Source organism: Mixophyes fleayi, chromosome 1, assembly GCF_038048845.1.
Source record: "Mixophyes fleayi isolate aMixFle1 chromosome 1, aMixFle1.hap1, whole genome shotgun sequence".
In the NCBI taxonomy this organism is placed as follows: Eukaryota; Metazoa; Chordata; class Amphibia; order Anura; family Limnodynastidae; genus Mixophyes; species Mixophyes fleayi.
Window position 1 is genome coordinate 454,403,892 of NC_134402.1, and position 26,073 is coordinate 454,429,964.

The 26,073-nt window shown below is 40.7% G+C and overlaps 1 long non-coding RNA gene across 2 annotated transcripts in view; it reads right to left on the reverse strand.

The window, feature by feature from the left end:
* Positions 1 to 1,601: 1,601 nt before the first annotated feature.
* The window catches only part of LOC142110108 (uncharacterized), a 29,761-nt gene continuing 5,289 nt past the window's right edge, over positions 1,602 to 26,073 (reverse strand). Inside the window, exons 7-10 of one of the 2 annotated variants that reach the window (XR_012680485.1) lie at positions 18,377 to 18,398; positions 18,243 to 18,261; positions 10,335 to 10,359; positions 10,181 to 10,227 (exon numbers count right to left, since the gene is read on the reverse strand). This is a non-coding gene — a long non-coding RNA (uncharacterized LOC142110108). Of the gene's footprint in view, positions 1,775 to 7,243; positions 7,281 to 7,515; positions 7,570 to 10,180; positions 10,228 to 10,334; positions 10,360 to 18,242; positions 18,262 to 18,376; positions 18,399 to 26,073 lie in introns of those variants that run through there. The other variant, XR_012680486.1, reaches the window with a different exon arrangement.

A 26,073-nucleotide genomic window follows, 5' to 3' on the forward strand; every position in this document is an offset into this window, starting at 1 on the left:
ATTTAAATGAACATTTCTCTTTTGATAGTTTTTATAATAGAGAATATTAATATCCCTCTGCTTTGTTTAGATTTTTTTGTAGTTAAAATGTTTTCTTTTTATTTAAAGGTTATAGTGTGTGAATAGTTTTCACAAAGAGGGGAATGTAATGGAATAAATTATGGTACAAATATAAGTTGGATAAAATAATATTAATGTATATATATGTGTTTAAAATATATTAGGTCAATTGTCTCTTTCTGTATTCTGTGCAATGGGTTAAATTCCTTTTGTATATGTTATACGATACAAGGGGCCTCTTTTTCTATAGAATGTTTAAATTGATACCAGATGTGGTGCTGTGGGGACAAAGAACTAAGAATGTGAGAGGTCACATATGCCTCTTGACCTCTTAGGGATAGGATTTTCTGTTCAATGAAGTGATTGTAAAAAGCATATACAACTTACTTTGTGCTTATAAGGTATATTATTTTAAAGTATGTGAAGTGATTAGTGATGTATGTTAAGAGGGCTGTGGTTATTTGAATATAAACCTGCAGTCTTACAATAGAGAAAACTAGTCTGATTCTATGTTGAAAGCAGACTAATGCATATGCATTATGAAAGAATAAAGAGAACTTTGCTTTTTCTACACTTACTATTTTTGAATCATTTCTACTTCAACACACTGTGTAACCTGTGCACTCCACACTGTGACAGGAGGTTACATTTATTATGTTGTTAGCTTTATATAGGGACTGTCATTGTTTAGAGTTAGGACCACCTTATCAGTAGAAGCGCCGTGAAGTGGCGGGTGGCTTATTATGCATTTGCAAATGTGTGTAACTGAAAATTTTGCATGTTTATGTACAAGTAGAATAGCAGCTCTTTTACTGATTCATAGCAGTGTGCTTGTGGATTTTTCTCTATGTTCTAAGCTATTGTTTATTCTCTTGCTCTAATGTTTATTTCTGTTTGTGTATTGCTGACTGGATGGCGCTGCGGAATCTGTGGAGCCTTATAAATAAAATTATGATGATTATGATGATACTAGTGCACAGAATAATGTCTAACATTGATGATGGAATGTGGCCACTCCAAAAATTGCCACAGTACAGTATGCCCGAAATCGTAGTTCAGTATTATGTTAGGTTATTATGAAAAACTAATATAGCATATCGAAAATCATGCAATCAGGTTTTGTCAGGCCTTTATGAAGAATTAATGTAATGTGTTTAAATTAATACAATCAGACTTTTTGTGAAATTGTAAAACATTTATTTAATTGGTCAAAAGTTGTGAAAAATTGACAATGAAAATATCTACAGTGAAAATGTTTACACCAAAATATCTAAGGTGATAAGGCCAACACAGTTATAAGGGTGAATGTCATAATCTCTATGGGGCATATTCAATTAGCTTTTGGATTTGCGGTAACGCGCCGGAACAGCCGCGAAAAGTAATACACGGTACCGCAATAACGTGGATTTTCGTTCGCAGCCCATTGGGTTGCGAACGAATATCCGCGTTAATGCGGTACCGTAATACCCGCAAGAACGCGCACTTTTTGCGGCAACGCGCGTTACCGCGAATCCAAAAGCTAATTGAATATGCCCCTATAAGTTCAGAAGCTTGACACGGTTAAAAATATCAACATAAACCATGTTTTACTGTAGAAATTTTCTCTGTCAACTGTACAGCCTCACTACTTCACACAAATACAGCAATAATATAAGACGCAATTCAGACATCGCCGTATTCATTTTGGCCACCGGAAATGTCTCTGATTTTGCACCTGTTTATGAGAAGAAGCAAAGTAGTTAGTATATATATGTTATTTAAATACATAGTTTTGTTAATTTAACATGACATGCTGTAACTGCTGTGTTTATATGTTTATTAAAATATTAATATGCTTATCCAAAAAAGCACAATTTGAACATATTCAGAAAACACAAGAAGTCTGTCCTTGAGAGACTAAACACTGAAGGTTCTCAGGGCAGCATTGCATTTTCAGGTGTCCTAATTATTTTTGGAGAAGTTTTTAGTAATACTCATGTATTTATTTTTACAGCTGTATAATGTATTGATTCACACATCCCTCACAGTCTGCAGCTACCTATTGTAAAATGAATTAAGATAATATTCCTTTTGAAGCTTAAAATATTAGACAACATTGTGTTTTGGAACAAAGTCAGCAAGTGGTTGAATATTTCCACATGAACAAATCATTCTGCACTTCTGGTGGAGAGAATGTAAAATGCAGACAGTATCTGACGTTGCACATGTACACTCATTTAGATCGTGCATACAGTATTATACATCCAACTTGTGAGATTTAAGTAATGTATTATATGTAATGTAGAATATTTGTTGGGGTTTATGACTGGCTCCATGCCCCCAAACATGAAACTGAGAAGATATAACCTATTGTATAAGTGTATATCTCTTATTGGAATTATAATAAATGATAACTGTGTACTGTTAAATACTTCTTTATTAATATTTAATTTAAAATATTCTAATAGCGAAATATAAAAAGTGAATAGTAGATTGAACTGATGAGATATAAAAACTGATAAAAGGACAAAATTAATTGCCCAACCGCGTGACTGCTCGGTTGCCACTAAACTTAAATAATTCCCATAAATGTGGTTTATAAGGTTTATTCCAGTGGTTATTCAATTCCCTGGTTTTAATATTATATAACTGTGCTTAGATCTTAAGCTCTTAAAGTTAGAATATTGAAAAATTATATTTCCTCCTAGTTGAATAAAGAGCCAGTACCGTGTACTTGACAAGGCTGGTTTGATTGTGACACACCAGCTGGTTTAAACCGATAGAGCCCGATTAACTATTAGAACATAAACCATATAATAAATATGGATATTGATTAGAAAACTATTTGGGCATAGGATGTGATTCCCAAAATTTAGCCTCCAGTCTATATAAAGATATCGTTAATGCACTAAATACAATGATGGCTTCATTACCCAGAGGCATTCATATGCAAATATATAAACCCGCTTGGCTATACCTTTCATGAAGGCATGATCGATAACTCTTATCCCCTCTTATATAGGAGGGTTTAATCAGATTCACTTGTCCCACTTATAATATCAGGACCGCACTATTGGCTGAATATAATGGCTGGAGGACATGTTGATAATTAGAATGTAACCCCCTAGTCTGTGAACGTATGCCCTACTTCTCCACCAGGGAGGGATCTGTCTGCCCAGCCTACTAGTTATTATTGGAGGAGGTGTACTAATGAAAAGCAGCCGTGGAAACTGGGAGAATTGTTATATAATGGATGAAGCGCTCCCTATGCCGTATACGGACATAAATTAGCTGCATCAAGGAGTCTAATTGTTAACTCGTACAATTTGAAGTTGCACTACCTATCTTAAACTACCAGGGAATAGAAGTTGTGAGCAGTGAATGCGGCGTCTGCCGACACGCGTTTCGCTAGAAGCTTTTTCTAGGCAAGCCGAGGATATGGCTTGATTGGATTAATATAGTGAAATGCCCTCCCCTTTAATGACATCATCATTGGTAACATTGTAGCAACGGAACTGTAACCACGCCTCCCACAGGATGTGTATTGCATGGTGACTGACAGGGGAATGATAAAAAGTGATCTTGGCATGAACTAAATAAAGAAATACTAATTATCTGACAAACCTATTTGTTGGAAGATAAAGCAAATCAGCTTGGACATAGATAACTAGAACTTCAGGGGGAATCACAACAATGGTAAGTATCCTCAAAAAACGGATTATCTAAATGATCATAGCAGATGGAGTGATCATAATTTCACAAACTTGAAAATATCTAAAATTTGTGGATATTAAGAGCATGGAATTGAAAAGACAGATGGATTACAAGGAGAACCTTATGAATGAACAAATGGGTCAAGAGAATAACGAGCTTTTTAAAGGTTTTATAGGTGGGAATATAAATTGAGTAAGAAAGGAGTGATTAAATAAATAATATGGGATTAATAAATAGTGAACTAATGTATGAAATAAAAGTGATACAATCGTGAAGCTATGGTTATCAATAACTGGGACTCAATTTATATTCCCACCTATAATCCAGGATATATATCTTGGTCTGAATTCGAACTTCATTATTTAAATATGGTATCATTCCCTCAGTTAAATGCAAGTCACCTAATCAATGTAGTGGGCTTTATATTAAATGTTTCTGAATGTATTTATGTCCAAATCACAGAGGGTGTTTTGGTGGAGGCGATGAATATTTTATTCTGATTTGAATAAACATCATACTCGTTAGTCCTGAGAATATGGTTGTTAATTAAAATGAGACGATATAGGATATTAATGGTATTTTCTCAGTGAATCAAACTTACCAAATATTACAAAGCTCGTTATTCTCTTGACCCATTTGTTCATTCATAAGGTTCTCCTTGTAATCCATCTGTCTTTTCAATTCCATGCTTTTAATATCCACAAATTTTAGATATTTTCAAATTTGTGAAATTATGATCACTCCATCTGCTATGATCATTTAGATAATCCGTTTTTTGAGGATACTTACCATTGTTGTGATTCCCCCTGAAGTTCTAGTTATCTATGTCCAAGCTGATTTGCTTTATCTTCCAAAAAATAGGTTTGTCAGATAATTAGTATTTCTTTATTTAGTTCATGCCAAGATCACTTTTTATCATTCCCCTGTCAGTCACCATGCAATACACATCCTGTGGGAGGCGTGGTTACAGTTCCGTTGCTACAACGTTACCAACGATGATGTCATTAAAGGGGAGGGCATTTCACTATATTAATCCAATCAAGCCATATCCTCGGCTTGCCTAGAAAAAGCTTCTAGCGAAACGCGTGTCGGCAGACGCCGCATTCACTGCTCACAACTTCTATTCCCTGGTAGTTTAAGATAGGTAGTGCAACTTCAAATTGTACGAGTTAACAATTAGACTCCTTGATGCAGCTAATTTATGTCCGTATACGGCATAGGGAGCGCTTCATCCATTATATAACAATTCTCCCAGTTTCCACGGCTGCTTTTCATTAGTACCCCTCCTCCAATAATAACTAGTAGGCTGGGCAGCCAGATCCCTCCCTGGTGGAGGAGTAGGGCATACGTTCACAGACTAGGGGGTTACATTTTAATTATCAACATGTCCTCCAGCCATTAGATTCAGCCAATAGTGCGGTCCTGATATTATAAGTGGGACAAGTGAATCTGATTAAACCCTCATATATAAGAGGGGATAAGAGTTATCGATCATGCCTTCATGAAAGGTATAGCCAAACGGGTTTATATATTTGCATATGAATGCCTCTGGGTAATGAAGCCATCATTGTATTTAGTGCATTAACGATATCTTTATATAGACTGGAGGCTAAATTTTGGGAATCACATCCTATGCCCAAATAGTTTTCTAATCAATATCCATATTTATTATATGGTTTATGTTCTAATAGTTAATCGGGCTCTATCTGTTTAAACCAGCTGGTGTGTTACAATCAAACCAGCCTTGTCAAGTAGACGGTACTGGCTCTTTATTCAACTAGGAGGAAATATAATTTTTCTATATTCTAACTTTAAGAGGTTAAGATCTAAGCACAGTTATATAATATTAAAACCAGGGAATTGAATAACCACTGGAATAAACCTTATAAACCACATTTATGGGAATTATTTAAGTTTAGTGGCAACCGAGCAGTCACGCGGTTGGGCAATTAATTTTGTCCTTTTATCAGTTTTTATATCTCATCAGTTCAATCTACTATTCACTTTTTATATTTCGCTATTAGAATACTTTAAATTACATATTAATAAAGAAGTATTTAACAGTACACAGTTATCATTTATTATAATTTCAACATTTGGTCCATTTTGAGTGCCCCATTTGATCATTTCTCTTTCTCTCTTTAACTTTGGTCCCTAATAAATCAATGATCGGGTGCACCGATCCTCATTTTGTATTGGTAATGCCATTTAGGAAAGATTGAAACATAAACTATTGAGGAAGTACATGGACTACCTGGTGCGGTTTTTCCTCTTCTCTAGTTTGTAAAGTATATCTCTTATTGGCACAGCACACCTGCTATATATTATTGCAAAGTGAATTGAATTCTCAGGTAGTATGCCAACTGCATGGTGTAAAACTGAGACAGGAAATGACATGTTAATCTGCATCTGGTCTGAGCCCCGGTGGGGGATTGTGTTAGCTTGACCACTACATTCCTTAGTTTGAATGCCCACCAGGTGGTCCCCATGTGTCTTTGTTAGGGATAATAGGGAAAATGTTACAATGATGAAACGTAGTTTGGGAATCACATAATACTGTGCTAGAGTTACTCCCTGGTGCTAAACACTAATAGGTAATATCCCTGTGTTGTAAATTATACTATTTGCAAGAGGGAGATCTGACTGATCAGGAAAAAAATGAGCTGCTTGTGAACATAAAGCCCCTGTCTGTTTGCCCCTGGTTATCTAGTCCTGATTGGTTGGCTCAGTGCACTCTAACCAGATTGGCCACCCTGCTCACCTATCTACTAAGATTGGCGCAGTATTTCATATGTTTGTTTGAATTCACGAGTGTAGACTGGTTTGTGCTCTATATGAAGAACACACGTTGCTGCATTGTGTATGTACATTCTTGTATCCCGTCCGGGTGATCATCCCTACCACATTGGGATATGTAACAGTCCTTGTAAGGACTATCTATGAGCAATAACTACTATTCTTCCTGCATAATGTCTATTATCTTCTATAATACAGTGACTTACAGATAAGAGCTGACTCTCTAATCAGGCTGTTGACTCCCGTGCCTGGAGTCAACGTTCTGCCTGCTACCCTGCAGTCCTGATCCATAGAAAGCGGTCAGGAGGAACCAGCCACAGTCCCCAACAAGTAGCTCTAAACAACCCCCAGATTGTAAGTGGTTACAGGATGGTGAAGGAGCCTGTTGGTGGCAGCGATTAATCTACTGTAACTAGTGTGCAGTTGGTGAGTGGCTGGTGGCCGAGTTACACCAGTAACTGCAGTTCACTAATGGTAAAAGGAAACTACAAGAGGAACCTCCTCATCCTGCTGCTCCTCAACCTTCACCACTTCCACCTTTTTCTCCTCTATCTCCACATCCACCACTGAAAAGCATGTATTATTACTGCACATTATTTATGTTTCTTTGAAAATCTGAAAACGATCAAAAAAAAGTTGAACCTAAATTGAGTGGTTGTAGGAGAGAAGGGAACATTTTCTAGTAATTACTTACTTCATGGGAAAGAGACCGACACTGTTTTCTTAGTAACCTGCGAACAAACAAAAGACATATGTTAATACAATAATTTCTTGTGTTTTCTATACTATATTTTTTCAGGCATAGTAAACGGTGCATTGTCCACTTGCAGTGATAACAATGCTGCCTATGGATGTGTTTAAAGTAGACTTAACAATTGAAAAGCCTTTATTATTATTGTACATAAAAGCATATAATAGCTTGATGGATTCTAAGGCAGAAAGGACTTTATCCTGGTAGTTACTTACTTCAGTATTGGATACCTCGAGGTTATGCGCCTCGGTAGCCTCGTTTCTGGTTGTCTGTAAGAAACAGATACATATGATGATACATAAAGGTGGGGTTTTGCTTTTGCACCAAATTGAATGTTTTTTTTATAGAACAGCAGTTTAAGTGTATTGTGTGTGTGTTTGATATGTAATTAGTAGATGGAGCAGAAGCAGTGGACACAGGTGCTTTGTGTGTAAGTGTATTGTGTATGTGTTTGACATGTAATTAGTAGATGGAGCAGAAGCAGTGGACACATAGATGATTTGCAGAATGTACTCTTTCCCTGATATATAATGTACAGCACCTAAAAGAGGAACTTTACATTGTGCTTATCGGGGACCATTCATAAGAAGCACAATGCTCATATCTGATATATATGTAATAGTCAGGACTTTATGTACTGCTAGTAAACAAACATAGAGCGTACTTCTCCTGGAGTCCTATTCACTCGCTGCCCTGCTAAAGATTTGGTTCATGACACAAATAACAATCGAATTGGACGAGACGAGAGTCTAACAAGAAATGATTAGGTCTTAGATGGGCCGGTTACCCTCCATTTATAACAGAGGTTTCCACATTTTACAACTGAGCCCCTGTCTGTGTTTTCAGTTGGGCCCCTGATATATATAAAGAGATGAATTACAGGAGGGTGGATGCGAGAACTAATTTATATGGGTGGCTGCTTGGGAAAATGAGTTACACTATATATGTTATGGCTAATGGCAGAAGTGTATTGAACTTGCAGTTTCACAATTTACAGTTCATACTCACTGTTCAGTTTGCATTCAATTTAGTGTTCTTTATTGAATTTGTGTACACAAAATAATATTTCTAATTAATTAAAAAGTATTTTTACTGTTTTTAAATTAAACTGCAAATTTACCTAGAACTTGTATGAACCAGTTTACAAATACGTGAAGCAGCTCGAGCGCTGTAGAACAGCTCGAAAATCATCAAACTTGTTCTACTTTCATGTCACTGGTTTTCAGGCAAAATTAATGGTTAGAAACCACTGAGATTCTTTTTGCAAATAACCCTTTAATAGATTCACTCTGCCCTTCACATCACAATGCAGAAATCATTTGTATGATTGTGAGTTGTATGACATTACTTTGGAGGTTAGCAAAGTGCAGATGAACATGGTGTTTTGCCGTTAGTAAATTAAGTGAATTGCAAATCTCCATGCGAATCACAAAATAGATCTTTAGTAGATCCCCCATAAGATGTGGTGATACCTTATCTGCAAAATACTGAATGGAATACGTTATATTATTCCTCACATTGTCTATGTGTAGGTGAACAGATAGATAATGCATTTCATTGGGTTGATTCTCTTATTTAGAGACTTTGTGGCAAAATGCAATAGTATTGAATAAGTGGAGACAGTCAGATAGAAGGATGGATGGGAGGTCTAGTGATTGCTGTGTCTATTATTCCATACTTACCAACTTTCTGTTGGTGAAATCCGGGAGCCTGCAGAGGAGGTGGGCGTGACGGGGGGGCGGGGCTCCAAGTGACGTCATTTTGGACCTGCCCCCATGACGTGATGACGCAAAATGCGTCATTTGACAGCGGGGGGCGGGGCCAAACGCCGCGATTCACCGGGAATCGCGGCGTTTGGGACTTAATTCTGCCCACTTCACTAGGAAGTGGGCAGAATTATCCAGATGCGGGGGATTGCCACACTCGCCCGGGAGCCCGGGAGACTCTCGCAAAATGCGGGAGTCTCCCGGATATTTCGGGAGAGTTGGCAAGTCTGTATTATCCTTTATACTTTACAATGATATACATACTCTGCTTCTGGTGGGACATATTCTTCTATCCTATTAGAAGTCAAAAACAGATTGTGAGAATCTAAAACATAGTATATGTGCAATACAGCTGCAGAACATTATTCTTAATTATTCTGTGCAACTTTTTGTACAATTTTGCTATGTGCTTGTTAGGAACTAATTACCTGATTACATAATTTAATGATTAATATGTGAGACATGAAAGTTGGTTTTAATGTAACTTAATCGGCTGCAGTGAGCTTTACTTTCTAAATGATTGGCTGGCAATTATTATTATTTCTTATTTACAGAATAATGTGTCGACGTTACATAGCTCTTTACTGAGAATGTTTCCTCATTCACACTAGTCTCTTCCCAAGTGGAGTTTATAGAGTAAACTTTCTACCACATAAACACACCATTATCTCCGAAGCTAATTAACCTTCAGTTATCAGGTAGTGCCCCCTGATTTAGGGAAAGCTCACCAAGCTCCTCTGGGGCGGGACTAATCTGAATAAATAAATACTCTCTGTAACACTGCATAATATCTAAGCACTATATAGATGATGGTAAATAAATAATAAATCAATTCATTCATGGGGGTAAATGTATTATGGTCTGGTTATGTCAAGTCGCGGGAGTTCGGCGAGTTGACAGCTAAAATTTAAAGCGGCGCTGGCTTGTAAAGGCAAGTGACCATAATACATTTACCCCATGGAGTCTGTTGTACGTGTGCTGGACATAAAATGTTAAATAATTAATATACAATAATGTAATTACACGTCCTCTGGGCTGTCCTCTGAAAAACAAGATTTTAGAATAAGGTAATAGCCGTGCATAAACCAAAACTTAGTAATGTTGGTGTAGCAGCAGCTTATCACATCAGCACATACCTATCATTTCTATGTTGATATCGCTCTGAAAGTAGAAGAACAATGGGTAAGTAGAGAACAAACATAAACATTTGAACACGTAAAAAAAATACATTTCACTATTTCCATATGTGTTCTTGTTAAATAACTTACATGGGGTACACGTTCTTCCACATCTCTACAAACAGAAAATACAGAATGTTAGAACATACAGAAGTCATATCACATATATAATAACTTATGATTGTTAGCGCTGTGTGGCTGCATTGGGTTTGTAACAACTGTGGAACTGTATTCCCGGGGTAAGGAGAGACGGGCATTGTCCCGCCATTTGTAGTAATGGTCATTTCAATCCATCAAATTCTTTATTTATCAAGTCAAACAATAATTATCTAGGTCATTAACAAAGTGGCCTGCAAGTAACAATTAATGTATATACAAACACATGTACAGTTGTTGCAAAAACAATACACAGAACAGGTAAATCAGCAAAAAGACATTTAGACTTTAGAAAAAAATCAGCAAATGTTTACAACAGAGTATAAATTTCTTTACATACATGATCAGTTTAAAGAGGCCCAAGCAAGTCAAATGGGAGACACATGTCGGGAGAAATGGCCAAACAGTACAAAAAAATGGGGTCTGGAAATCCGATAATATTAGGAGCAAGTAACTGATATTTTGTGGGTATATGTGAAAAATGAGAGGTAGATACAAGAGTCTACCTCTGAAATGCAGAATAGAACAAGGTGTGTGTGTGTGTGTGTGTGTGGTGGGGGGGGGGGGGGGGGGTTAATGTAACGTGGGTAGGGGCTTGATTTAATAATTTAATGGTTTTGTGGGGGTTAGTCTCTCAATGGTGGTTGTGTAATGCTTGAGTATGTACATAAAATATCTTGGTCTGTGTCAGCAGATATTGTAATTTTGCGCCTGACGTTTGTATTAGAGATGCTCACTGACCCCCGTGCAGTGGTTTTGGTTTTAGATCTGGATTAGCTTCGTGTTTTGGTTTTGGCAAAACCCCCCTCGTGTGTTTTGGTTTTGTTTTTGGATCTGTATTTGTTTAGAAAAATTGCAAAAATATGCTAAAATCACATAAGCTCTTTTTTTGTACCCTACATTATTATTAACCTCACTAACACTAATTTCAAGTCATTTGCAGTCAGTTTTGACCACCTCACAGGTCACAATATTATTTTCATACACTTTTGGACCAATACTGCAGCGACCTGGCTGGATGGTAAGCGACAGAGCAATGACTCAGACACATGGCAGTTCCTAGCACATCTAGGACACATTGGCCCACAGCAGTGGCAGAAAAGAAAAGTGGTGCAAGATGGAATTGTCCTTCGGAATGGAATTCCATCTTGTCACCACCTCTTGCTTCAGTTAGTGGCAGGGCAAATTGAATTGCTCTTGTAGCTGCTGCAATCTCCTACGTGCTGTTGCCGAAGGCCGGAAATGTCCAGATATTTTACGGGCCACAGACAGCATCTCCTGCACGTCGCTGTCATTTTTTAAAAAGCTCTGCACCACCAAGTATATTGTGTGAGCAAAACAGGGAATGTGATGGAATTCACCCAGCTGTAATGTTCTCACAATATTGGTGGCGTTATCAGAAATGACATATCCTGAGGAGAGTCCAAGCGGGATAAGCCATGTTGCAATGACATCCCTTAGTTTTTGTAACAGATTGTCAGCTGTATGCCTCTTAGTGAAGCCGGTGATACACAGAGTAGCCTGCCTTTGACAGATGTGATGTACTTGGGTACATGCTGCTGCTGTTCCTGCTGGTGAAGGCGAATCACCAACCCAGTGGGCTGTCACAGTCATATAATCTTTAGTTTGCCCAGTTCCACTTGTCCACATATCTGTGGTTAAGTGTACAGTGGGTAGAATGGCATTTTGCAGCCCAATAATAACATTTTTACGAACCTTCTGGTAGAGGTGAGGAATAGCTTTTCTACTGAAATGGTTTCATGATGGAATATGGTAACTGGGACACACGACCTCAAGTAACTGTCTAAAACCAGCTGCATTAATAGTGGATATTGGATGCAGAACTAATACTAGCATAGTTGCCATGGCGTCTGTGATCCGCTTTGCAACTGGGTGACAGCATTCATACTTGCTTCCGCTTTTAAACGATTGTTTAGCAGTCAATTGTTGTAAACTACTAGTAGTCTTCTTCTTGGTCTGCTTCTGGGATGAAGATTGAGCCCCAGCAGCAGCAGCAGCAGTGGGACTAACGCTTAAGAATTCTTCTGAGGAATCCAGGATAGTGGAGGAGTCATCCAGCCTCACCAATTTGGAAGCAGGACTAACACCGATCACTACTGAGGATAATGATGAGGATGGTGTTGTGGGTGTAGATTGCAGTCGTAGGGGTCCTAGCTGATGATGGACTGCTTGTTGTTATTTTTTACCATAACTTTATGATTTTCCCAACACCTTGCCATGAACTCGCGTCAAATGGCGTAACATGGATGAGGTTCCTAGATGGTTTAGGTTCCTCCCTCGACTGACTGTGGCTTTACATACACAACAAATCGCTGGACAACTGTTGGCAGGATTTGGGTAGAAATAATTCCACACATAAGAAGTGGATTTTTTGGTCTTATGTCCAGGCAGGACAATGGCCTCCTTCTTATCACGTGCCAGAACTGCTTCCACTGGTGCAGGACTTACACACACAACATCAATCTCATCAACATCCTCATTAGCGCCGTCATCGGCTACACAAATATCCCCCTCATCCTGTTCCAATTCCAATGTGGCATCCTCAATTTCTGTATTTCGGCTACACTTGGGCTGTTCAGGCACACATCTGCAGAAATGCTGAAAGGGGCTTTTCTCTATGGGTACACTATCAGAATGGGCAGGATTACACATAGCACTCGTGGATGGATTCTCCTCAGGTATTGATGTTATTTCAGAATCTGAACAGACATTTTCCTCTAATGCCTTACTGTTTTCTTCCAGTTCGGCTTTTACACGTAAAAGTATTTGGGCACCACTTTTGAAGTCTGAATTACTTGGTCTTGCTTGGTCACGAGTGACCTTACAAAAAGATGCCTCAGTTACAGTTTTAGATCTCGCAGGCAAAGGCAAAGGCCTCATTCTTTCTTTGCCACTGCGTGTGTAGAATGGCATGTTGGCAATTTTTTTTTTTCGGCAGATAACATTGCCTGGTTTACAGTTCTTTTTTTCTTGACCACGGTAAAAGGTGTTCTTTTAGATGTTTGTTTCCCTGACTTAAAAAGAATGTACTTTTACATAGGCTTTACCAGATGACGTACATAGATTACTATCATCAGGACTGGTGGCAGCAGCTGCTTGCTGCTCCTGCTCTTCTGTGTGCTGCTGTGAATCCATTTGGATAACACTGTACACTTTTTGGTGCAAATTCAGAAGAAAAGCCTGCAAGGACTAGTATTTGTATTTCAGCAATGACAATTAGCAATGGAGCAATGGTGCTCTTGTCTTTGGGTGTATCTAGCACCGTAAACTTTTTAGTGCAAATTCAGAAGAAAAGCCTGCAAAGACTAGTATTTGTATTTCAGCAATGACAATTAGCAACGCAGCTCTCCTTTTTGTGTTACCTATATAACCCAGTACAATTGGACTGTAGAATTAGATCAACCCTGTAATCACTATTATTTGTATTTTTCTGCAATGACATTTAACACTGGAGCTGTTCACTTTGGCTGTTACATATATAAGAAAGTAGAATTGGACTGCAGAATTACACGTAGTCAGACAGCACTAGTATTTGTATTTTTCTGCAATAAGATTTAACACTGGGGATGTTCAATTTGGCTGTTACATATATAAGAAAGTAGAATTGGACTGCAGAATTACATGTAGCCAGACAGCACTAGTATTAGTATTTTTCGGCAATGAGATTTTGCAATGGAGCTCTCCTGAATGTCACTGATTACTTAGTTTAACACTGCTACTACCCTCCTCTTTCAATTCTATCACTTGGCCTGCCCAACTGCTTTATACTCTATCCTACCGCTTCTCTGTCCCACTCTCAAATGGCGCTAGATCGCCGTGGAGGGCGGTATTTATTGATTCTAAAACTCGCAAAATCCGACGACATCACAATGACGTTTTGCCTCGATTTCAATTCTGAAAAACAGCGAAAGTCCGAGCCCACTCAGCTCGGTACTCAGAACCCCTAAGTTCGGGTATGTTCGGTTCCCGAGGAACCGAGCCTGAGCATCTCTAATTTGTATACACGACTCTCTTCTATAATATATTAAAATTAATTTGGGAAGTTTTGTCTCCAATAAAATTTGGCATCTTTATGGACCAAGTCACTTAAACTCATTTAGCATGCAGAGTTGTGCTCATCAGAGTGCTGAGCCAACACTTGTTATACCAACTGTGCCACCCAGTGTTAGCTGTGATTGTCTCTGTGTGTTAGATGGCAAAAGAGGCATTTAGAAGGTTTACAAGGAGTATTCCATTATTCCCCCTGGCGTGCAATTATGGCAGAGGTCGACTTAATTTAATGGTTTAGCACCACTACGATAATATACTGCAAACTGTACAGTAGGCCCACCAAAAGGCCCACCCTGAAATGGTATAGATCGATATTTAATTCTTGCAGCAGTTGTCTTACACCCATGGTCCTCAGTTTTTCCCATACCTATCTCCTCTCCCGAAATGTCCAGGAAGCTCTCGATTTTCAGGGGATTCCCCGGACTCCCTAAGAGCAGATTCCCTCCTGGATCCTGTGCAGAGGTGGGGTTTACGAAGCTATTTGTTTTATTATGCACTGCCCCAATCGAACAATTGCTGCAAATAGCAGCACTGAATGACAGGGGGTGGGGCCATGGTAACATGATTGCGTCACTATGCCACCTCCCCACTAGTCACCTGACATCCCCTCCGAGTTCTACCTGAGGAGAGACTTGAATAGTAGGCAGCTCTGCTTTTATCTGACAATCACTATAGGTGTGACAGGATGGACCGCCTATGCCACCCTGGCTGTTGTTGCTGGGAAGCGGCTTGGCTTACTTTGCCACTTTTCCCTTTCATTATCCCAAATGCGCCCTCTAACTGCAGTAGGACGGGCTTACAAATGCTGCCACCACTGGATTCCTTACCGGCATCCAGTACCGGGTTTCTTTTGGTTAACTGAAGCTGCTAGTGTACCCCGTAACTGGTGTACCTGGGCTGGTACCCTTGACCTCTTCCTATTGATCAGGGTTGCTGTGGTTGTGTCCCACCTGGCCGAGCGGTGGTACTGGAAAGCTGGGTCCAAAACTCAGGACAGCTGGGAACGAATTAAAGTTGGGTCTAATCTGTAGGTCACAGGGATGGAGAAGTTTTCAAGCAGGTCTTTAAAGCAAGTGTTGTTTATTTGCTCACAGTGGTTGAAGGTACCAGTGAGCAGGTCAGATTAAACAAGAAGAACAATTTTCAATACAAAATAGTGCTTTTTATATGCAGTTTTTGCACACAGCCTCACAGGATATGCCAGCCCCCCGAGGTCTGAGATATTTTAAGTATCAGGATGCAATATGTTCACCCAAACATGGATTTAAATGCAATGCAAAGCTAACAATATTTACACTTATCTGTGACATACTAAAACTTGCTGTGATTTCCTGCATCTTGTTTTAGACACAGAGAAAGTCTAACAGCAAGTCTAATTAAACCTTTCTGTGCCTTCAGGTGTTGGTCCCTCACACATCTAAGGGTCTAATTAACATGAGATTAACATGGGTCCTTTCTTCAGACAGTTGCAGAATACACATTTTCCTCCACTTGAGAATTCCCAAAGAAAAGTTACAAAACCCCAAACAAGTCATTTCCCTAAACCAAAATACACAAAAGACTTCATCAATAAATGCTTATTGCATCAGTTATATACCTAAAAATAATGCATTTCCTATAGCAAAGTTAAAACAACAGACAAATTTCCTCCCCTTGACTCAGAAATAAAGATATTTCCTTTACCAAAACACATGCAATATCAAATATAAGTATATTTGCAATTATTTCCTTTAAATATATTTATACCGCAAGTTATTTATAAGTGATCCAGTCACAATAGGAAATGGCACATCCAACCACACTGTATCTTAATTATCCTTTAAGGAGGAATAATATGTTATAATGCCAGGAAATGTATCTATTCACGGTATATACATGTCTTCATTTCTACTGGTAAAGTCGACTCTGTTAGACAAAGTAAGCTTTAAAAAAAATCTTAAAACGTGAAAAAAAGGATTAAAGGAGTTTCCCAACTTTAAATTACTTTAGTTTGCTTGCATAACTTTCACCAACATTTACTATAAACATTTTTCTGTCTTTAGTCTGTACCTTTCAGCCATATCTTTATATCATTCAGCAGAGTTGTTTGTTTTTGTTGATCTGGGATACAATAAAAAACTGTGTATAGGTGTCACGAGCTACGGCAGTACTCACAGCCGCCGCGGATCGCTTCTGGCTCCCCCATGTGTCCCGGCCGTCACCTTGATGACCGGGACGTCATTTCCCCTTCCTGCCCGGCCGTCGCCAAGGCAACGGCCGGACGCCTCTCACATAGCTCTAGTCCCGGCAGTGCTGGAAGCCGGGGGCATGCGCGAAAACAGGCACAGCCTGTGGGTTAATTAATACAGGGGGCTGAAATTACAGGCATTAGCCTGCAACTGTGTGTGTCAGGGACTAGCCCTGATTGGTCTGGCTCTGTACTGCTGATTAGTCTGCAGGGGTGCATACAAGCCCTGATTGGGCCATCTGTGTATTTAAGGCAGTGAGGTCTGCAGCCTCACTGCCGGTTATAGCTTCTGTTGCCAGTCTGCTGACCTGCTCTTCTCCTAGCTCCTGTCCTTTGGATATTCTGTTGGATTGCCCGTGTATGACCCCTTGCCTGGATTTGGACCCTGCCTGTGTTTCTTGTGACCCCGACCTCTGGCGTGTTTACCGACCTTCCTGTTTGCTCGTGACCCTTGACCACTGCCTGTTTATTGGATTTACTGTCTGCTGCCGGCCCTTGACCCTTGACCCTTGCCTGGACTTCACTCCGCTTACCTGGGTTCTCCCCAGCCGATACACACTTCACGACCCTCTGTCAGTCTGCGGCCAAGTCTGTCCCCACCACTAGGGGCTCCAGTGAACACCTGACTGGCGGAGCAGACTCCGGGTTGTGCTGTACTGGCTGGAGGGGTTCCTAAAAATAGGATACAACCTTATCTAATACAAAGAGCAAAGCAGATCAGTATTGTATCCTAGAGCTACAAAACTAAACACTGTCCTGATTCATGTGCGGACGGAAGTTGTATGATGTAAGTTGTGTGTTTACAAGAGCACGGAACGTGTATGTAATTTGTGTGTTTATAGGAGCACGGAACTTGTGCGTAGTTCTGACCATATTCAAATCTAAATCTCGAGATATGTTTCCATGTGAATCTGGATGTAAGCTATCACGTATTTGTGTGCTATATGAAAAAACAGCCAGTATTTACCTTATGTGCAAAATAATCCACTAATTTGCACCCCTGGCATTGTAACATGGTTTGTCCAGTACTAAATGTACTCCTTTCTTGTCTTACTTTCCTTAATGAATCAGACCCTAAGTTGTGATCATACTGTGCATGGACAATACTGCAGAGCCCACATACCACATAGTTCCTCATGTTGTCTTTGTGTAGCGCAGGACTGACCAACCTGTAGCTCTCCAGGTATTGGGGAACTACAAGTTCCAGCATGCTTTCCAGTAGATAACCAGCAGATAGCTGGCAGGGAATGCTGGGGCCTGTAGTTTCAGAACACTTAGAGAGCCACAGGTTGTCAAGGCCTGGTGTAGGGCATTTGGTTGATGCTTAGACATTCATTTGGTCGACAATTCAAATGCAGACAGTATTATTATGTGGACAATCTGAATGATGACAGTATTATAAAACGTCATCCAAAATAAAAGATACAATAGAGTACACCATGATTTTGTCAGAACAAAATCCACTTGTGTAAGACTATGCTAATATTAATGTGGTTTTACCATATATGAAACGTCCAAGTAAGAAAATATAATAACATAATTACCGATTTTCAGGTCTGGCCTCTGAAAAACAAAATGAATAATTCAGAATATGTTTACTGAAAACATTTGTATAAAATCAATGTAATTTAGTAATGTTACTGCCATGTACTAGTGTAACACACCTAACAGAACGTACCTTGTACAAATATGGTCCTTACCTATAAAAGTAAGAAAAAATGGCTAAGTACAGAATAAACTTAAATACTTATACATGTAAACTACCTCTCACCATTCCCGGATGTTATATGTGAAATAACTTACATAAGGCACTTTTTCCATCTCTGGTTTCACACTACAAATAATAAATGCAGAATGCTATCACATACAGAATGTCACATCACATATATGGATGACCTTATGGTACTTAGCCCTGTGTGGCTGCATTGGGTGTTCGGGGTAAGTGGGGTTTATTATAATTGCTGCGCTCTAATCAGTAAGGGTGTGCATCGCAATAGAGTAGGATATTCTTTATATACATAATCAGTTTAAAAATGGCCAAGCACAACAAATATGAAATGTATGTCGGGAGAAGTGGCCAAACGGTAGGGGAAAAGGGGTTCTGGTACTTGGATAATTATAGGTTTAAATGTCTAAGATGTTGGTGGTTAATGAGGAACATGTGGGCATTGGAGGGTGTTACGCTAACTGTGAAAATAAGACCCACCTTCTGGTATTGGCGTAGCTAGTCTAGGAGGCGAGGAGTCTAACGTGCCCCTGGTCTTCGCCAGTGACCCCGCAAGGAGCTTTGGGCTTTGCGGCAGAGACACGTAGGTCGCGGGCCTCCTAGCTAGCCATCAGAGAGGTAGAGAGATAGCGAGGTCGAGAAATCCGGGTCAGAACCGTGCAGGAGATAGGTACCGAGGGAGCAGGTGGGGAATGGGCCAGAGCCTCCTTTAAATAGAAGGTGGATTTCCCTCATCGTTGGCAGCTGATTCTGACCGCTGAAAGGAAGCTGAGAAGAGCGTCCTATTGCCTAGCAACGAAGACGCGAGAGCTGCGCATGCGCCGGCACCTGCCGAACAGCAATACAGACGCGTCCCATTACTAGGCAACGGGACGTGATTGTCCAGAACAGAAAGGCGCCGGTCCCCGGCACTTCCTGAATGTACGGGGACAGCAGCTGACTTTACACCCCTCCTCCAAGAAGGGAAATCTTTGGAAGGAAATTTCTTTAGGAAGGCAGACAAAATACAGGAAGCGTGAAGATCCTCTTCATTTGCCCAGGACCTTTCTTCGGGTCCAAACAAAATCTGGTAATATGGGATGAGAACCAAAAACTGTGTAAAAAGGTTAATATCCAGAGGAGCTATGAACATGATAATTATGGGCAAACTCGACCCATGGAAGTAGATTGCTCCATTCCGATTGGTTTACACGTTCAGTTTGACTGTTGGTCTGAGGATGATAGTCTGAGGAAAACTTCAAATCAACTCCCAAATCCTTACAGAAAGCACTCCAGAAGCGAGATACAAATTGGACTTCATGGTCAGCTATTATCTCTTGCGGGCATCCATGGAGACAGAAGATTTCTTTGATAAACACTTGTGCCAACTTGGAAGTGGAAGGAAGACCATTTAATAGGACAAAGTGAGCCATTTTAGAGAACCTATCTACGACCACACAAATAGTGTTGAAACCATTGCTGAGGGGAAGGCCAGAGATGAAATCCATGGAGAGGCTAACCCTTGCAATTCAGGAATGGGTAGAAGAGAAAGCAAACCAGCAGGAGCATGTCTGGGTGATTTACTTTGGGCACAAACTACACAGGCAGCGAGGAATTCACGGGTGTCGGATCGTAGAGTTGGCCAACAATAACGCCAGGATAATAAGGTGAAAGCCTTCTTAAAACAGGCATGGCCTGTGAATTTAGAGGACTGAGCCTAGCGAAGAACCATCAGGGGAAAATGTGGATCAAGGTAAGAACAACCAGCAGGAGGAGTGCTGGGAGACGATCAAGTAATGGCAAAAATGCTGGAAGATTCAAGTATCCGCCGAAGTTCGGAGACAGGAAGCAAATCAGATTCATCAAAGAACCGAGACAAGGCATCCACTTGACAATTATGGGCACCAGAGTGGTAAGTAAGTCTCAGAGTAAAGCGGCTAACGAATGAAGATCAAAGAGCTCGTCAAGGATTCAAGCAGCAGGCATCTCGCAGGTAGATAAGGTTTTTTGGCTGGTAAATACAGTGACCGGGTGGATGGCTCCCTCCAGGAGATGGCGCTACTCTTCTAATGCGGATAAGGGATGTAATCCCTTATCTGCAATACCATATGTTATGACTCGCCGGGCTCTCTGTCAGAGTAACTAGCTAGATAGCTAGATAGATAGGTAGATAGATAGTTAGTTAGGGATAGGTAGGTAGGTAGGTAGTTAGGTAAGTTTAGATAGCCACTGGGTGTTTAGATAGGTTGTTAGTTTAGTTTTTAGATTCGTTTAGGTAGATCAGATAGGCAGATAGATTAGCTAGATAGGGTCAGTTAGGTCTGTTCTCTGTCAGAATCTGCCCACAATTCATGCTGTCATTTCTATATTATGCCTCACCTGGCCAGTCTGTTTCTCCTAGCTCACTTCCTCATTATCACCTGCAGCCTATTGGTTCTGCTCTCCTTAAATAGCCGGCTAATCCTCTGCAGGATTGCCGGTAATATGTTTACCTTAGTGTTCTGCTCCCTTGTGTTTGCCCTGTTACCTGTTCCTGTTGTTTCCTGCTGGCTTAGTGTATTCCCGTGTACCAGACCGTTTCCGTTCCTGAATACTCTTCATTGGACTTCCCTGTGTACCAACTCGGATCTGCTTTGACTCTTCTCCTGTGTTGATATCCCGTGTACCAGACCTGATTCTGTTCCTGACGATTCTACTATCTACTCACCAGTTCCAGTCAGTTATCTCCTGGACCCTGGTAAAGTCGTGCTCCCAGGCATGGCTCCGCTGTGATCTGCAGCTCCTCTGCTCATCCTACCTTATACGAAGATGCAGCCCCTGCAGCATCTCTGTGCTCAGATTTCAACAATCTTCCTTTGGCTTCGGACTCAACCTTGCCACAGGTTCTATTGACTGTTTACATATATCACCGTGTGATAAACATAGAAAAATGGGATAAGGCGCAAATAGAACTGTAATAGAGTCAACGGGTATCTAAGTATCAAATAATGCCTGAATATCGTAAACCATACAACATAAAACAAGATAAAAAAATGTTCATAGTCACAATAAGAGGTGTTATAGATCCCAATGTCCAATTCACAAAATCATCTCAATGCAATTCACAGTGGTCATCAGACGTGTCTTCTTTAATATTCACAAATTCCACCGAATGATTCATATATATACGGAAGACAAGAAGACAAACATCAATTCTCCAATGGTGTAGTAATCCAATAAAACGTTTAATATACACAGGGTAAAAGTCCACTTACATTTAGCAAGATGATCGGTACATATAAAGGTTTCTTTAACATGCAGCCAAGTTCCTACTCCTGCTTCGTGTCGCGGTCAAGCTTTAAGTAAATTCCAGGTTTAGTTGCCACGGTAACCAATCTCGAGCTTTCATTAGAACTCTACGCATTTTGTCACAAAGACTTCGTCAGGGGTGATCCCATCTATAGCTATTATATATCACCGTGTGCCTATAATTGTAGTTATCCCTGGCAACCGCTTAAGAACGGTTTCCCTCTAAATATCCGGACTCTCACCGGTACTGTGGGTTGCAGTTAGTCCTGGCAACTGCCTAAGAACTGTTTCTCTAAAATCTCTGGACTCTCACTGGTACTGTGGGCTGTAGTTACCCTTGGCGACTGCCTAGGTTCAGTTTCATCATCATTACCTATCACTGCAAGTTCCGTTCCTTTCCGGACAAGCACTGGTGCAGAAGTCGCTGTGTATCAGGTGACTTCTCTATCAACTGTTCCTTATTTATTCCAGTGGCCACGAGTGATAAATCAGTCTTGACACCATCCACTCAGTATCTCACCGGACTTCCTCCTGCACTTCCTACTCTACGGCCTTGGTAACGCTATTCCTGGGTTCTCCCCACCCAGTGCACATCTCACGACCCTCTGTTTTGTCTGCAGCCAAATCTGTCCCCACCACTAGGGGCAACAGTGAACACCAGACTTTCGGAGCAGACTCCGGATTTTGCTGTACTGGCTGGAGGGGTTCCTAACACCATACTTGCGTTCAGGCGGGAAAAACTTCCTGGAAAAGAATTCACAGGGGTGAAAGGTACCAGTAGAAGATTCTTGTCAAAGCATTGCTCCCACGTCAACCGATGAGGCGTCCACTTTGAGGAAAAAAGGCATCTCTTGGTTGGGCTGAACAAGAACAGGAGCCGCAGAAAATTATTTCTTGAGGGACTCGAATGCAGAAATAGCCTCAGGGGACCAATTCCTGGGATTAGCCTATTTTCGGGTGACGGCAGTAATAGGAGCAATTAGAGTAGAAAATTGCTTTTATTGTCTATAGTAGTTATCAAAGCCGATAAAGTGTTGCATCGATTTCAACCCTAAAGTATTAGGCCAATTGGCAATTGCAGACAACTTCTCAGAATTCATTGCAAGCCAGAACCAGAGACAATGTAACCCAGATACGGAATCCGAGAAACATCAAACACATTTTTTTCGAGTTTGCAGAGAAATCGATTTGCTGGAAGATGGGTGAGGACTTCTTTGACATGAGCGTGGTGAGAAACGAGATCAGGAGAAAAAAAAATCAAAATATTGTCCAAGTATACTACCGCAAAGCTGTAGAGAAGATCCTGGAAGACTTAGTTGATAAAGGACTGAAAGACTGCTGGGGCATTACAAAGCTCAAAAGGCATAACAAGATACTCAAAATGTCCCTCGCGAGTACTAAGGGCAGTCTTCCATTTATCACCTTCTCAGATGCTGATTAACTAATAAGCTCCTCTGAGATCCAGTTTGGAGAAGACTTTGGAACCACTATTCCGATCGAACAGTTCTTTGATGAGTTTAAGGGGGTACCGATTTTTAAAGGTTATGGCATTCAATTGCCGAGAATCGATGCAAGGACGCAGGGTCCAATCTTTTTTTTTGACAAAAAAGAAATCCGCTCCTGCCGGTAACAAAGATTTCCTGATAAAGCCACATTTGAGGTTTTCAGCTATGTACAGAGACATGGCCTGATTTTCAAGCAGTGAGAGAGGGTAAATTTTTCCTTTATCAGGTAACAAATCAATTGGGCAATCCCAAGGACGGTGAGGAGGGAGTATTTCTGAAGCAACTTTGCAAAAAAAAATCCAGGAAACGAAGTATAAGGACCGGGAAGCTCAGGTTGGGATAAAGGGTACAACAGAAAACAGATGCGTTAATTGACTTGACTTTAGAAAGACACTTCTTGAAGCATAAAAGCCCCCATAGGGTAACTTGAGCCAACCTCCAGTCGAATTAAGATGCATGAAGTTTAAGCCACGGAAGACCCAGAATAATGGAATTAATGGACTGAGGAAGAACCAGAAATTCGATAGTCTCCTTATGAAGCACCCCTACCGTCAGCCAAACAGGAGAGGTAATTCGGAATATTGAGCCATTAGAAACTCGATTCCCATCCACGGCGGTGAGGAAGAGTGGCTGAGGCAGATATCGAGTGGAGATATGGAGTTGTAAAGCCAGAGTGGCAGAGATGAAATTACTGGCAGAGCCAGAGTCCACAAAGGCGGATGTTTCATGAGGGCCGGCAGGAGTATCCAATGAGATGGTCATCAAAAAGTCTGGACTGGAAGAGAGGTAGGGAGTGGTAAGATTAACTCCTAAACCGGCCTCCCTATCACCGATTAGGAGGAGGCTCTTCCCGGTCTCTTAGTACAGGTGGATAGCAAATGACTGGATTCTCCACAATAAAAACATAAGTTTTGCTTAAAGTGCTTCTCTCTTTCTTCAGGGGAAAGATGGGATCGACTTATCTGCATAGGTTTCTCAGTGGGACCTGGGTTAAGAAAGCGGGAAGCAAGAAAAGGAGAAAATCGTCTGTCAGAAGATCATTCAGGAGAGTGTTCCCAAAAACGCAGATTGATTCTGTTACCGTTTCTGATTCTGTAAGAGAGATGAGGGAGTCCAGATCTGCTGGGAGCTCACAAGATGCCATCTCATCCTTATCCCGGTCTGCAAGGCCTTGCCAGAAGGTTGCCACTAATGCTTTGTTATTCCACTTCAGCTTAGAGGATAACGTACGAAATTCCACAGCGTATTGCCCAACGGTCTGAGAAGCTTGGCGTGGATTCAGAATGCTTGAGGCGGCTGAGGTGAGCCAGCCCGGTTCATTGAATAGCTTGCAAAAGGCCTTGTTAAAAGAGGAGGCGTTCTGCAAATGGGGATCGTTGCGTTCCCATTGAGGTGAGGCCCATGCCAAGGCCTGTCCAGAGAGAAGAGAGATTATGAATGCAACCTTAACAAGTTCAGAAGCAAATGATCCAGAATTACAATAAATATGGATTAGTCATTGGTTCAAAAAGACCCGGCACTTCTTGGAATCCACATCAAGTTTCTCAGGAGATGGAAGACGTAGAGGACTTTGATACTCTGGCTCCAGAATAGCGGCAGAGCCTCCTTTAAATCGAATGTGGATTTCCCTTATTGGTGGCAGTGAGATCGACGGTTAGAATCAGCTGACCGCCGATAGGAAGCCGAGAAGACCATCCCGTTGCCTAGCAACGGATACACAAGAGCTGCGCATGCGCTGGTGTCTGCCGGGCAGTAATACAGACGCGTCCCGTTGCCTTGCAACATGAAGGCATCCCTCCCCGGCACTTCCTGAATGTGCGGGGACAGAGCCTGACAGAGGGTAACAATTAGAGTGGCAGATAAGTAGGTTATTCAGGGACAAGTTACATACTAATGTAAAGGTGGGAAAAATGATTGGAAGGGTGCAGAGGAATCCGTCAAAGCAACTTTTGCACCTGGGCCCACAACTCGCTAGTTCCGCCTCTGATCAGGCCTATTATCTCTATGTGTGTATCCTTCTCTCCTCCATTCGCCTATCAAAACACGTATAGGAAAACAGGCAGATAATGAAAGTAAAAAGCAACAAATATTGAATACTTTCCACCATTTAATAATATCAAGGAACACATTTTAGTTGGAGAGATGAATGTGTGCAACTCAAGGGGCCTGGAAATCCACATGTTATAAATAGGACCGGTGCAACTAAGAGCTCAGATTGCGCCGGGAGCTCTTTAGAGCTAGTTTAGCGTCATGTACCAGGGTTTTTGCTTTGTCAATCAAGGATCATTTGGATGTATTACAGATGTAGGTGAGAAATAAAGAGTGTAAATGAGAGTTTGTGTAAAGGTGTTTTATGTTAAAATAATTTTTACATTGGTGTCTGTGCTTTATTTACATTTTTCTTTGGTGCACTACAGGTCCCAGCGGGCCACAGGGCACTTGTGGTTCCCCATGATGACACTTGTGGTTTAGCACCACTAACATAATATACTGCAAACTGAACAGTGGGCCCACCAAAATGCCCCTCCTGCAATGGTATAACTTGATATTTAATACTTGCAGCAATTGTCTTTTTGCAAATAACCCTTTAATAGATTCACTCTGCTCTTCACATCACAATGCAGAAATCATTCCCATGATTGTGAGTTGTATGACATTACTTTGGATATTAGAAAAGCGCAGATTGACATGGTGTTTTGTCGTCAGTAAATTAAATGAATTGCAAATCTCCTTGTAAATCACAAAATGGATCTTTAGTACATAACCCCTAAGTTGTGGTGATACCTTATCTGCAAAATACTGAATGGAATACATTAAATTATTCCTCATGTTGTCTATGTGTAGGTGAACAGATAGATAATGCATTTCATTGGGTTG